We start from the raw sequence: 12,840 nt of genomic DNA, 5'->3' as shown, positions 1-12,840 counted from the left end.
AATCTCAAGGGATTTACTCTGAGTGAAATAAAGCTCATCTCAAAATAGTTACATCCTGTATGATTCCATTTATATAACAGTCTCAAAATAACAAAATTGTAGAAATAGAGAACAAATTGATGGTTTCCAGGGTTAAGTTAAGCAGGTGGAGGTAGAAAAAGACAAGTGCCTGTAGCTACATCAGGGCAACATGAGGGATCCCTGTGGATGTAAATGTTCTGTACCTTGGTTATAGCAATGTCAATATCTTGGTGGTTATATTGAAGTATATTTTTGCAAAGTGTTGCCTTTGGTGGAAACTCAGTAAAGGGTACACGGGACTTCTCTGTATTATTTCTGACAACTGTGTTATTTCTTACAATCTCAAATGTACATGTATCTCAAATACAATTTTTAATTTAAAAAGATATATTGGGCTTTATCAGAATTAAGAACATTGCTTTCATAAGACACTATTAGGAAAATAAAATGTAAGCCAAGCCACAGAGTAGGAGGAAGGATTTTCAAAACATTTACCTGACAAATTATTTGTTTCCAGAATACGTAAAGAATACTTACAATTCAATAATAACAAGATTAAGCAAGCAATAAAGGACCCAAACAGGTAATTCACCAAAGAACATGTATATTGTTAAAGACACAGCTAAAAGAACATTCAACAGAATTGATCACTAGAGATAGGGAAAATGAAAACCACAATGAGATACCAGTGCACACCTAACATAAGAGCACCAAACAAAAAGACTGAGAATTCCGGATTTTGTAGAGTGTTGGAATACATGAAATTCTTAAATGTTGCCAGTGGAATGGAAAGGATGTCAGCTATGTTAGAAAATTCCTTGTCAATTTAGTATAAACATGCATTCAACCAATGACCCAACAATTCCATTTCTAGGTTTTTAAGAAAAATGAAACTGTGTGTCCACATAAAGACTTCTACATAAATGCTTTATTCCTTAGAGTCAAAACTGTTCAGCAACCCAAATAGATGAATAAATTGTGGTTTATGTACACAATGAAAAACTACTCAGCAATAGGAAACTATTGACATGTGCAACACAGGAAGAATTTCAAATGCATATCATTAAGTAAAAGAATCTAATTTCGAAATGCTATATAGTGAATTATTCCATTTATATAATTTTTAAATGTATACATTTCAAAAGAATTAAATCATATAGTGTAGGTTCTCTAACCACACTGGAATGAGGTTAGAAATTAATGTCAATCATGGATAAAGATGTGGTTTATATACACAAAGGAATACGACTTGGCAATGAGAAAGAATGAAATCCTGCCATTTGCAGCCACGTGGATGGAAGTGGAGGGTATGATGCTGAGTGAAATAAGTCAGTCACAGAAAGCAGCATATGTTTTCACTCATGTGTGGAACTTGAGAAACTTAACAGAAAACCATGGGGGGGGGGGGAAGGGGAAAGATAATTTCAAACGGAGGGAGGAAAACCATAAGAGACTCTTAAATACAGAGAACAAACTGAGGGTTGCTGGGGAGTGGGGGAGAAAGGGAGAAATGGGTGAGGGGCATTGAGGAGGGCACTTGTTGGGATGAGCACTGGGTGTTGTACGTAAGCAACGAATCATGGGAATCTACTCCCGAAGCCAAGAGCACACTGTATATACACTGTATGCTAGCCTAATTGACAATAAATTATATTTAAAACAGAAATTAATGTTAATCAATAACCTGATAAAAACTCTAAAATCTTATAAATTGGAGAACACACTTTGAAGCAAGCCAGAGATCAAGGAATAAATCACAAGTGAAACAGAGTATTTTGAATGATATAACACTCTACACCCACTAGGATGGCTAAAATCAAGAAGACAACATCACAAGCTTGGCCAAGGGTATGGCAAAATTGGAACGATCAGACTTTGCTAAGTGATTGTAAAATGGAACCGCTGCCATCTTGGAAAACATTTTGACATTTTTCTCAAAATGTTAAACATACAGTTCCTAATGACACAAGCAATTAATTGCACTCCCAAGTATGTCTGAGAAATCTGAAAACGTATTTCCACACAAAAACTTGTACACAAATTTTCCTAGATGCATTACTCATGATCGCCAAAAAGTGGAAACAATCTGAGATGTCCATCAACATATCAGAAGATAGAGTGCGATTTCCATACAGTGGAACATAAAAAGAAATGAAGGGCTAATGAAGGAATGCAGGGCTACAACAACATGGATGGACCCTGAAAAAATTATGTAAAAGAAAAGGCCACAGTTTGTATGACTATCATATGAAATGTCCAGAATAAGAAAATCCACAGAAACAGAAAGTAGATTGATTAGTGGCTGCCAAGGGCTGGTGGGAGGGGACCCATGGGGAGTAATTAAGGAAATCAATTGACTTACCTGAGGAAATTATAAGTAGGACAGCAATAATTAGTATAATAGGAAATAGACAAAAGCAGAAAGAATTTTAACAAATTCAAAAGTTTTTCTTTGGAAAGAGTAATAAAATTGCTAGACCCCCCTATTAATACTGTATTAATTTATTTTAATTTAACTTTTATTTATTTAGTTTTTAATTTTAGAGAGAGAAACAAAGTATGAGTGCAGGACGGGGGAGACGAGAGAGGAGAGAGAAAGAAAACCTTAAGCAGGCTCCAGGCTCAGTGTGGAGCTCACTACAGGTCTTGATCCCACGACCCTGGGATCATGACCCAAGCCAAAATCAAGACTCGGATGCTCACCGACTTACCCACCCAAGTGCCCAATACTGTGTTAATTTTAAAAAGAGAGAGAGAAAGAGGGGCGCCTGGGTGGCGCAGTCGGTTAAGCGTCCGACTTCAGCCAGGTCACGATCTTGCGGTCCGTGAGTTCGAGCCCCGCGTCAGTCTCTGGGCTGATGGCTCGGAGCCTGGAGCCTGTTTCCGATTCTGTGTCTCCCTCTCTCTCTGCCCCTCCCCCGTTCATGCTCTGTCTCTCTCTGTCCCAAAAATAAATAAAAAAAAAAGAGAGAGAGAGAAAGAGAACATAAGTTATTGACATAAGGAATAAAAATATGTACATCCTTACAGACCCTACAGACATTGAAAGGACAAGGAAAGAGTCCAAATATCCATCGATGGATGAATGGATAAAGAAGAAGTTGTGTATATAAACAATGGAGCATTACTTGACAGTCAAAAAGAGTGACATCTTGCCATCTGCAACTACGTGGATGGAACTGGAGGATATTATGCTAAGTGAAATTAGTCAGAGAAAGACAAAAATCACATGACTTCAATCATATGAGGACTTTAAGAGACAAAAGAGATGAACATAAGGGAAGGGAAACAAAAATAATATAAAAACAGGGAAGGGGACAAAACCGAAGAGATTCATAAATATGGAGAACAAACAGGGTTACTGGAGGGGCAGTGGGAGGGGGGATGGGCTAAATAGGTAAGGGGTGCTAAGGAATCTACTCCTGAAATCATTGTTGCACTATATGCTAACTAATTTGGATGTAAATTTAAAAAAAGAACAATAAAAAATAAAACACGTCAATAAAATAAATGAATGAATGAATGAATGAATGAATGAATGAATGAATGAATGAACAAATAAATAAATAAATAAATGGACAAGGAAATGTTTAAGTGGTTTTATACCAATAAATTTGACAACTTAGATGAAAAAGAAAACACAACCTACCAAATCTGTCACAAGTAGAAACAGAACGTCTGAATAGTCCAGCAGGACAGCAGTGCTACTTTTCCATCCAGAGGACCTGCAATTCCTCCCATTGAAGGTTTCTACCCAGCAGTGTTGTCAGAGCTGTGCGTTTGAATATCCTGGGAAGCTTTCGAAGATACCGAATGTGCGTGTCACCCTTAAAAATTCTGATGCAATTGAGCAGACTGGGCCCAGACATGGGAATTTTTAAAACATTCCAAGGTAATTCTCATGTGCAGCCAGGGTTCAGAACTCAAGTGTACAAAAACTTCCATCTCCTAAACAGTTCTGGGTCCCGGCCCGGCTCTGCCACTAATCACCTGTGATACTGACAACCTCCGTTTCCCTGTTCCCTCGGTTACTCTTCTGTATAAAACAAGGGAGGTGGATTCCATCAGTTTACAAAGTTGTTTGTGCAGTGAGACTTGAAAACATCATGCCCAGGGGACCCCATCGTGGAGGGAGCTAAATTAAGAGTGTCTGTGATTGAGCAGAAACAGCCAGGAACACCCGTCCTCCCCCAATGCTCCCTGGAGGCACTTGTGCAGAGTTCTGGGTCCTTGGGCAAGTCATGGGCTTCGTGCCTCTGATGTGCCCTGTAGCCCCACTGTAAGTCTCCGCCCACCGATGGGGTTGACATTGTGGAATGCGTAGGCGCCTCCAGCGCTCTCCACACTGCCATCTGCACCTGTCCATAGTGAGACCTTCTGACGCCTCCTTGTAGCTACTTAACTGACGGTCAAAGGGGGTTCCTCTCTTTTTCTTCCAGCGGCGCCCACAAGCCATGCTCAGAGGGTGCTTTTATTTATTTACTTACTTATTTGTTTGTTTGTTTATTTGTTTGTTTATTTTTAACGTTTTGTTTACTTTTGACACAGGGAGAGACAGAGCCTGAACGGGACGGTCAGAGAGAGGGAGACACAGAATCCGAAAAAAGGCTCCAGGCTCTGAGCTGTCATCACAGAGCCCGACGCGGGGCTGGAACTCACCGACAGCAAGATCATGACCTGAGCTGAAGCCAGACGCTCAACCCACGGAGCCACCCAGGCGCCCCTCAGAGGGTGCATTAAAAAAAAAAGTTTTTGAGGAGCACCCGGATGTCACAGTCCGTCAGGCATCCGACTTTGCCTCAGGTCATGATCTCCAGGTTCCTGGGTTCGAGCCTTGCGTCCAGCTCTGTGCCAATAGCTCGGAGCCTGGAGCCTGTTTCGGATTCTGTGTCTCCTTGTCTCTCTGCCCCTCCCCCACTTTCTCTCTCTCTCTCTCTCTCTCTCTCTCTCTCTCTCTCTCTCTCTCTCTCTCTCTCTTGCTCTCTCTCTCTCTCTCTCTCACTGTCTTTCTCTTTCTCTCTCTCAAAAATACATAAACATTAAAAAAAATTAAAAATTGATAAAACAAATTGTACACTAGAATGTCCTGGAAGAACAAGACGATGAGGTTTCAGGCCAGTGGGGAAATCTGGTTTGGCTCTGGCCAGCAGGGGTCAGGATGAGCTGTTCCACAGGGGCCCAGTGAGGCTCCTGGTAAGTCCTGTGTGCTTCTGCTTCGTTCGGAGGAAGTGCGGGCTCTTAGTCAGCAGCTCGGTGTCCAGTCATCTGTCATGCGGAACGCTCACACAAGTGTGCGAAAGACAGAGAGGCAGGGATGCTCAGGCAGCGTCTGCCGCTATGCCCCTCCCATCACCATCACCCACACGACCATGACCTTTCCCACCCTCGGCCTCCACTGGTTCTTGGCTGGAGAGCTCTTCTCATTCCTCATCCAGAGAGCATGTGTCACTTCCTCCAGGAAGCCCTCCCTGATATCCCTGACGAGGCCGTATCCACAGACACATCTAGCCTACAGACAATAGTGGAAGCATTAATATGCGACTCCCCTTCTGGGTAGAGGATTAGGAAGGATGCTGCCTCTGGCCAAACATAGCCCTGGGGACTTATGGCTTGGGGAGGGATGGTGGTGCCCCCAGCGGGTGGATACAGCCCTACATTAGGGCGCAGGGTTTGGTCAGCAAAGTGTGGGCTAGATTTCAGTCCCCTCTCATTATACCCTCTTGAGAAAGCCCTTGGTCAGTACACAGACCACACAACGGTGCAGGTGGCCCCCTTCAGAGCTTCCTTGACTCATTCCCATAGCACACTTTTTGCGTGTGCTATGAACACCTAATTGCAGCGTCTTTGCAGGCAGAGACGTGTTTAATTTTGCTCATATTCTATTCCTAGCCTAGTTCTCGATTCTTAGTAAGTGCTCAAAGATGTACACTGGACAATCAGCAGACAGAAGGAGGTTGGAACACGAGGCATGTGGCAGTCTTGTCTGAACGAGCCTCTAACTTGTGGAGGCTGAATGATTTTCAAACCCAAAGGACAGGCTGTGTCCCAGAGGGAAGCCTCCTAAAGGAGAGCCTTTTCCTTCAAATATGGAGACAGGCAACAATCTACTCCATTTTGCTTCCAAAGCCTGCATAGCTCCTCCTTGTAAAAAATACCGACAGAAAGAGCTTCCGGGGAATCTCCTCACTGAGCGTGCACATGGCTTCACATCAGCCCCAACCATCCCCACGATCTCTGCCATCGGAGAGGTGACTTTAAATTACCTAAGAAAACTGGACATTCTTACGTTATTACAAGAAAGTAGTGAAAATTTGGAGGGGCTGGCTGGCTGGCTGACTTAGTCGGCTAAGCATCTGACTTTGGCTCAGGCCACTATGTCACGGTTCGTGGGTTTGAGCCCCGCTTCAGGCTGTGTGCTGACAGCTCAGAGCCTGGAGCCTGCCTCGGATTCCGTATCTCCCTCCCTCTCTGCCCCTCTCCCACTCGCACTCTGTCTCTGTCTTGCTCACAAAAATAAGTAAATAATAACAATTTTTTTAAAGTAGTGGAAATTTAAACAAAAGGATGCGTACCCCCAGCAGCTTTTCAAACATGCAAACGTCCCTTGTTTTCTTTCACAAAGTGATGGGGCTTGGTGATATTCCTGTATTGGCATAAATGCTTTTGCCTCATCACGGAGAGCTTACTTATTTGTACTTATTCATCTCATTTGACCTGGACTTGCCCAGTCTCCTGTGCATTGGGGGGGGGGGCATGGTGGTGGCTATTACAACCGTGCTACGATAAACATCGTTGGATACCCATCTTTGCATACATACGTAAGTATCCCTTTAGGACACATAACTAGAAGTAGAATTTCTGCATCTAACTGTGCAGATACCTTTACATTTGAAGCAATAGTAGGCAAGATCTACGGCTAAAGCACTAGCTTGACGCATACAATTATGCCGTGTGTGTCTGTGGGTGTCTGTGCATACGTGCTCACGCACCTACCTATTTACACACACAGTCTCCTTCCTCCTCCCCATCACAGGGCCTGATGCAGGCACCTGACCCCAGCACACTAACAATAGACACTGCCTCTCAGAAATGGGGATGGTGGCCTCTTTCCCTGGGCTCAGGGGACCCGTTTCCGCCTTCCTAAATGGTCGTAGGGAGCATCCTTCTGCCGTCTCAATCTCCACGGCCTCCATGTCTTCAAAAGTCACCCTCATTCTTCACAGACATTCTTGATCTTCAGCACTCCTGCCCACCTTTACTCCACAGGGTTCAAGCTCCAAAGGAGAACAATGTCTCTGCGGGAGAAATGCTATAAGCAGTTCAAAAGGGAGCAGGTGGAGAGGAGAGGGAAGCCCCAGGGGGCGTCCACTTCAGAGAGCAGGAAAGGAGGGACAGGGGGCGGGCCTAGAGGCACAGCCAGGGCAGGGCTGGGCTTCCAGCACAGGGGAAGGCTGAGCTATTCAAGGCAGAGGGAGGACACAGGAAGAGGGTCTCCGACCCACCAGTGCAGGGGACACGCAGGCACACCTGGGCACAGCTCCCAAGCCGATTTCAGTCTTCCCTCAGGAAAGAGCTCAACTCCGCTCTCCTGGGAAGGCCCCTTGACTCCCTTGGCTGGAACCTGAAAGCTCTGATTAAACTTTGTGCATTCGTTCACTCATTCACTCATTCAGTCCTTCACTCATCCTACCAATGCCCACTGAGCACCTCCTGTTTTCTGGGTGTCGACATCATAGATTGAAAACACAAGTGTATAAATGTGAGGGATTCTTACTCCAGGTGCAGCTGCACTCCAGCTGCACCTTCTAGAAGGGCAGAAGGGCAGGGGTGGAGCGGGCAGTGGGAGGAGCCAGGGATTGGGAATCACAAATAACGGTGTCCCCCTTTCTCCTTCCTCAGGCACTAAGCAGCACCCACTCACTGCCAGGCACAGTCTGGACACTGAGGACCCGGACGTGAACAAGGAATTTGCCCTTCCCCACCCTGCATGGTGTTCCAGTAGCTGACATGTGCAAAACCAAGAAAGCCTGTGGACCTGCAAGGACAGATACAGTCAAAGGTTAACAGAGCCGGAGAGTGATGGAGTGAGAGGGTCCCACGGAAAATAATAAGTAGGGAGGGCTTCCATGAGGGGTGCCTTTTGAGGTGAGAACAGAATAACTAGAGAGAAAATAACATCTGGGAAAAACATGCTAGTTAGAGAGAAGAGCCAACGCAAAGGTCCTGGGGCAGGAGGAAGCCCCAGGACAAAGTGCTCAAGGATCTGAGTGGATAGGAGGAGAGGGCTGGGCAGCAGTGAGACAGGGGAGAGAGCAGAGAGGTAGAGGATGGGGGGGGAAGGAGGAGGAGCTGGTAGGGAAGGGGACAATGTGGGCCCTGCAGGCTGGCATAAGAATGTGGTTTTTGCTCTGAGTGATATCCAGCAGCTGGTGGTTTTAAGCACACAAGTGATGTGGTCCAACCCATTCTGAAGGACACTCAGGCTGCTATGTTGAAATCAGATCACAGGGCAGGTCAAGGATGTACCAAGTTCCTGCCTCCAGGGTGTTCTCAGGCTATGAATGGTGTTGGGTGGTTCCTTACGTCCCCCCTTCCAGACAGAGACATCCAAGACAGCCCCGTTTGTCCCAGGCTCCTGGCCCTCTGCACAGTGTTGGGTGAATCCGGGGTAAGTTTTGCTGAGGGAGCCGGGGAGGAGGGAAGGAAGGAGGTGACAGTTCCACAGTCAGAAGGGGGCCGAGTCCGTAACATCACTTTTATTTCCTAGATTCTGTTCGGATCTGCCTCCTGGTTTATCTTGCTTATTTTGCACATGACAAGCTGATAGCCATTTAGCAAACACTCTGCTCTATTTTGGGTGAGACCAGCATATGGCAGCAGGAACAACTGTGCCCAGAACCAGCTCCTGGAAGCCAAGCTCTGGCAAGGTCATGGAGACTCTGTTCCACAAAGAGCCAGGTGCTGAGAAACCACAGCTAAGAGCAGACGCAGTCATGGCCCTTTCCGTCAAAGCTCATGACTCCATGGCGGGGGATCGGGGAAATGCAGCTGCTACAACTCTCTCAGAGCGTCGATCCACGTCCACTGGCCAGACACACCAGTGGTGCAAACTTCAGGACAGAGAGCATGTCTTCTGTTAGAGAGTCACGGTTGTGGGGGGTCACTTACTTACCTACTGTTTTTGATGTCAGTGTGTTTGGATGGGGGACAGAGGGACAGTCAGTGGGAATTCATCAGGGATTCTAAAGGATCTGAAAAAGTTTTTGACTCTCCATTAATATCTCTCTCTCTCTCTCTCTCTCTCTCTCTCTCTCTCTGTCTCTCTTTCTATCTCTATCGCTATCTCTATCTCTATCATCATCTATCTCCATCATCTCCATCTATATCTATATCTATATCTATATCTATATCTATATCTATATCTATATCTATATCTATATCTATATCTATATCTATATCTATATCTATATCTATATCTATATCTATATCTATATCTATATCTATATCTATATCTATATCTATATCTATATCTATATCTATCTATATCTATATCTATATCTATATCTATATCTATCTATATCTATATCTATTCTATATCTATATCTATATCTATATCTATATCTATATCTATATCTATATCTATATCTATATCTATATCTATATCTATATCTATATCTATATCTATATCTATATCTATATCTATATCTATATCTATATCTATATCTATATCTATATCTATATCTATATCTATATCTATATCTATATCTATATCTATATCTATCTATATATCTATCTATATATCTATCTATATATCTATATCTATTTATCTATATCCATTTATCTATATCTATATCTATATCTATATCTATATCTATATCTATATCTATATCTATATCTATATCTATATCTATATCTATATCTATATCTATATCTATATCTATATCTATATCTATATCTATCTATCTATCTATCTATCTATCTATCTATCTATCTATCTATCTATCTATCTATCATCTATCTATCGAACACAGAGCTTGCATAAAAATTCAGAAAGTTCCTGAAGCCCTTGCATGATTCTCTGGAGAAGAACTCAGGCCTTCAGGACACCATCCAAGGCAGAAACCCACAACTGTCAACAAAATCCATGGTGCGAGATGTGGGAACGCGGTGTTTTCCAGCGGGACCTGGGAGAACTTATATGCCTTTGCTAAACCGATCAGCAAATATCAAGTGTGGCTTTGGCTTTATCGTTGCTTTGGAGGGCTGGCCTCTTTGTTTAATGGAGAAATCCTCCCACTCCCCACTGGACAGGCTAGAGCACACACCTTACCGGCAGGGTGGAGGTCCCTGGGCGTGGCTGTCTAAATTTCAGCTGCTAAGCTGCGGGCAGGTGAGTACTGTGTGCACACTCTGATGGGCAGAGTGAATGGTCCACGGTGTAAATGGTCAGCAAAGGGAGAGTTCACAGCTCCGATCTGCTGGGGCCAAATTTAAAGCATGGGGAGGCTCAATTTCCATACTGCACACCTGGAAAGATGAGAAGATTTATTTCTGATTCACATGAGGACGGAGACTGGAGAGCACAGAAGGACCAAGGGACAGATCTCTACAAGGAAGTCCCTCCATGTCTGGACCCTTTGTTCTTGTTAGGACATCCACAAGAGCCCCTTTGATAACCCTCATGTTAAAAGGTGGGGGTAATTCCTGTCTCCTTAAGCAAGGGGTGTACTTAGTGGCTTGCTTGTAATGCACAGAATGTGCTAGAATGTGGATCCTCCTGGAGTTGGCTGTGCGGTGAGGACTGGAGATGTTCAACTATCTGGAATCTCCTCCTTCTTGAGACACAGGCTCAGCAAACATTCACTGTGTACTGACCGTGTTCCAGGGATGTGCTCTAGGGACACAGAATCATGTGAGGCGAGGTCCCCGTGAGATGGGCAGGGAGACATGAGACAGACGCTGTCACTGGGCTAACCCTCTGGGTCTACTGGGGTTGCATTAGTCGGTGAAACTCCCCTGCTTGTCCCCCTTTTTCCAGGAGCAACACACAAGGACAGCCCAGAAGCAAACACTGGGCACCAAGGGGACTTTGCCCTCAGGAGCTGGGGGACAACTCCGCGTTAGGACCACTTACCAAGTCACAAGTCCCCTGGTTCCTGCTTGGGGAAAGGCCGGTCCTGCCACAGAGAAGGCGGCCAACTCCTAAGATCCCAATTGGAAAAGACACTCCACTTGGTGGGAGAAGATCCCCACCTGAGCATTTGGGGCAGAACAGCCCCAAGGGGGAACTTTCCAGCATCCACAGACACACAAGCAGAGGCCAGGTGACTGCCTGGCAGAGAAGACTTGATGACATTCTTGCTGGGAAGAGGGAACAACTCTATAGTTGTCCTTTATGGGACACGACGGGATCCATGGCCACTGACCTTGAGGAGTGGAGCACTGGAAAAGGTCATGGCAACTGGTGACCTGGAGTTCTTTTGAGCCCCAACATTCTATTGAGATAACGTGGACCTGTGAGTCCACAAGTGGCTGGAGGTGTGCGGGGTGGCTTCGTGTAGAGCGCAGGAAGCAAGAGGAAGGAGGAACACAGGGTCAGTGCATGGGGACGGGGAGGGAAGGGAGGTGTACTTCGAGCAGGGATGGAGGGCCAGCTGGGGAGGCATGGACTATGTCTAGGACATGACGTATAGGGATGAGACTGCGCCGCATGTCCCCAGCACGCCTCTGGAGTGCCCCCGCCTCCCCCAACATGGCACTGCTCTCGGGGATTTTCTCAGTGAGCCCTCCACACACTAGTCCATGTAGCCACTGTACCCAAAGTGCTGAAACCCAAAACCTGGACGTCACGCTTGCAGGCTCTTCCCGCAGCCTCGAAACCCATCAAATGCTGAGTCCAAGAATTCTGACTCCCAGAAGTCTGGGAAATGTGCCTCTTCTCACCCCCCGCCCCCCTCTCCCCTCCCGCCACGGCCACCTTCCAAGCCAGAGGACCATCACGTCCTCCCCAACGGCACCCAACTTGTGCCGAGCTTCAATCCAGCCCCTGTGAAGCACCCAGGAAGTTTTCAGTCATGGGTTTGGTCATGTCCCTCTGCTGCAGAAACTCCACTGTGCCCTTGCTTGTGGGATCTGAAGAGTGCCATCTGTGGGAGGAAGGGATTAGTGGGGTAGGACAAGTCTACATGGGGCTCTTCTCTGATGGAGAAAACCCTGGTCCATCATATCCTGGATGGAGATACTCGTCAGTGGCGTTGGCCTGTGGCAGCCCAGTAGGGTATTCTGCTCTCGCCAGCCTCACCTCCCACACAGTGGTCTCCTCCCCTGACACCTCCAGGTCTCCTGGCCAATCCCCTTCATGGCCACTCACTCAGGCCAGGCCCCCATGAGCTCACTGCCTCAGACCATAGTCACCTGTAGCTATAGCACCTGCCCTTCTCCATAGCACTTGGTCCAATTATCAATTTTGACATGAATTTGCGTGATTTCCTCAAAATTAATCCTTTCCCTTGCTCTGGACTGTATACATCAGAAAGATGGGAGCTGGATCTAATTTGCAACTGGATCCCTGGGCCCCAAATGGACTGGCCAAGGGTCTGGAACGTCACAGAGGGTCTGGGTTGAGCTTTGGAGCCCTGACATACCCACACACCTGCAGAAGGCTGTGGGTACATGGACGGTGAAGGCACGACAGTCAGGGGAACGGGACGGGGGTTGGGGGAGCTCAGTCACGAGGTCCCTTCTCTTTCTCTCTCCAGCAGGAGGCCGGCTCAGACCTAGAGGAGAAGGCTTTGTGTCTGGGGCTGGGGGGCAGCCCCC

The sequence above is a fragment of the Neofelis nebulosa genome, chromosome Y (assembly GCF_028018385.1).
Source record: "Neofelis nebulosa isolate mNeoNeb1 chromosome Y, mNeoNeb1.pri, whole genome shotgun sequence".
In the NCBI taxonomy this organism is placed as follows: domain Eukaryota; kingdom Metazoa; phylum Chordata; class Mammalia; order Carnivora; family Felidae; genus Neofelis; species Neofelis nebulosa.
The sequence above is the reverse complement of the archived record's forward strand: the minus strand, read 5'-3'. Positions refer to the sequence as shown.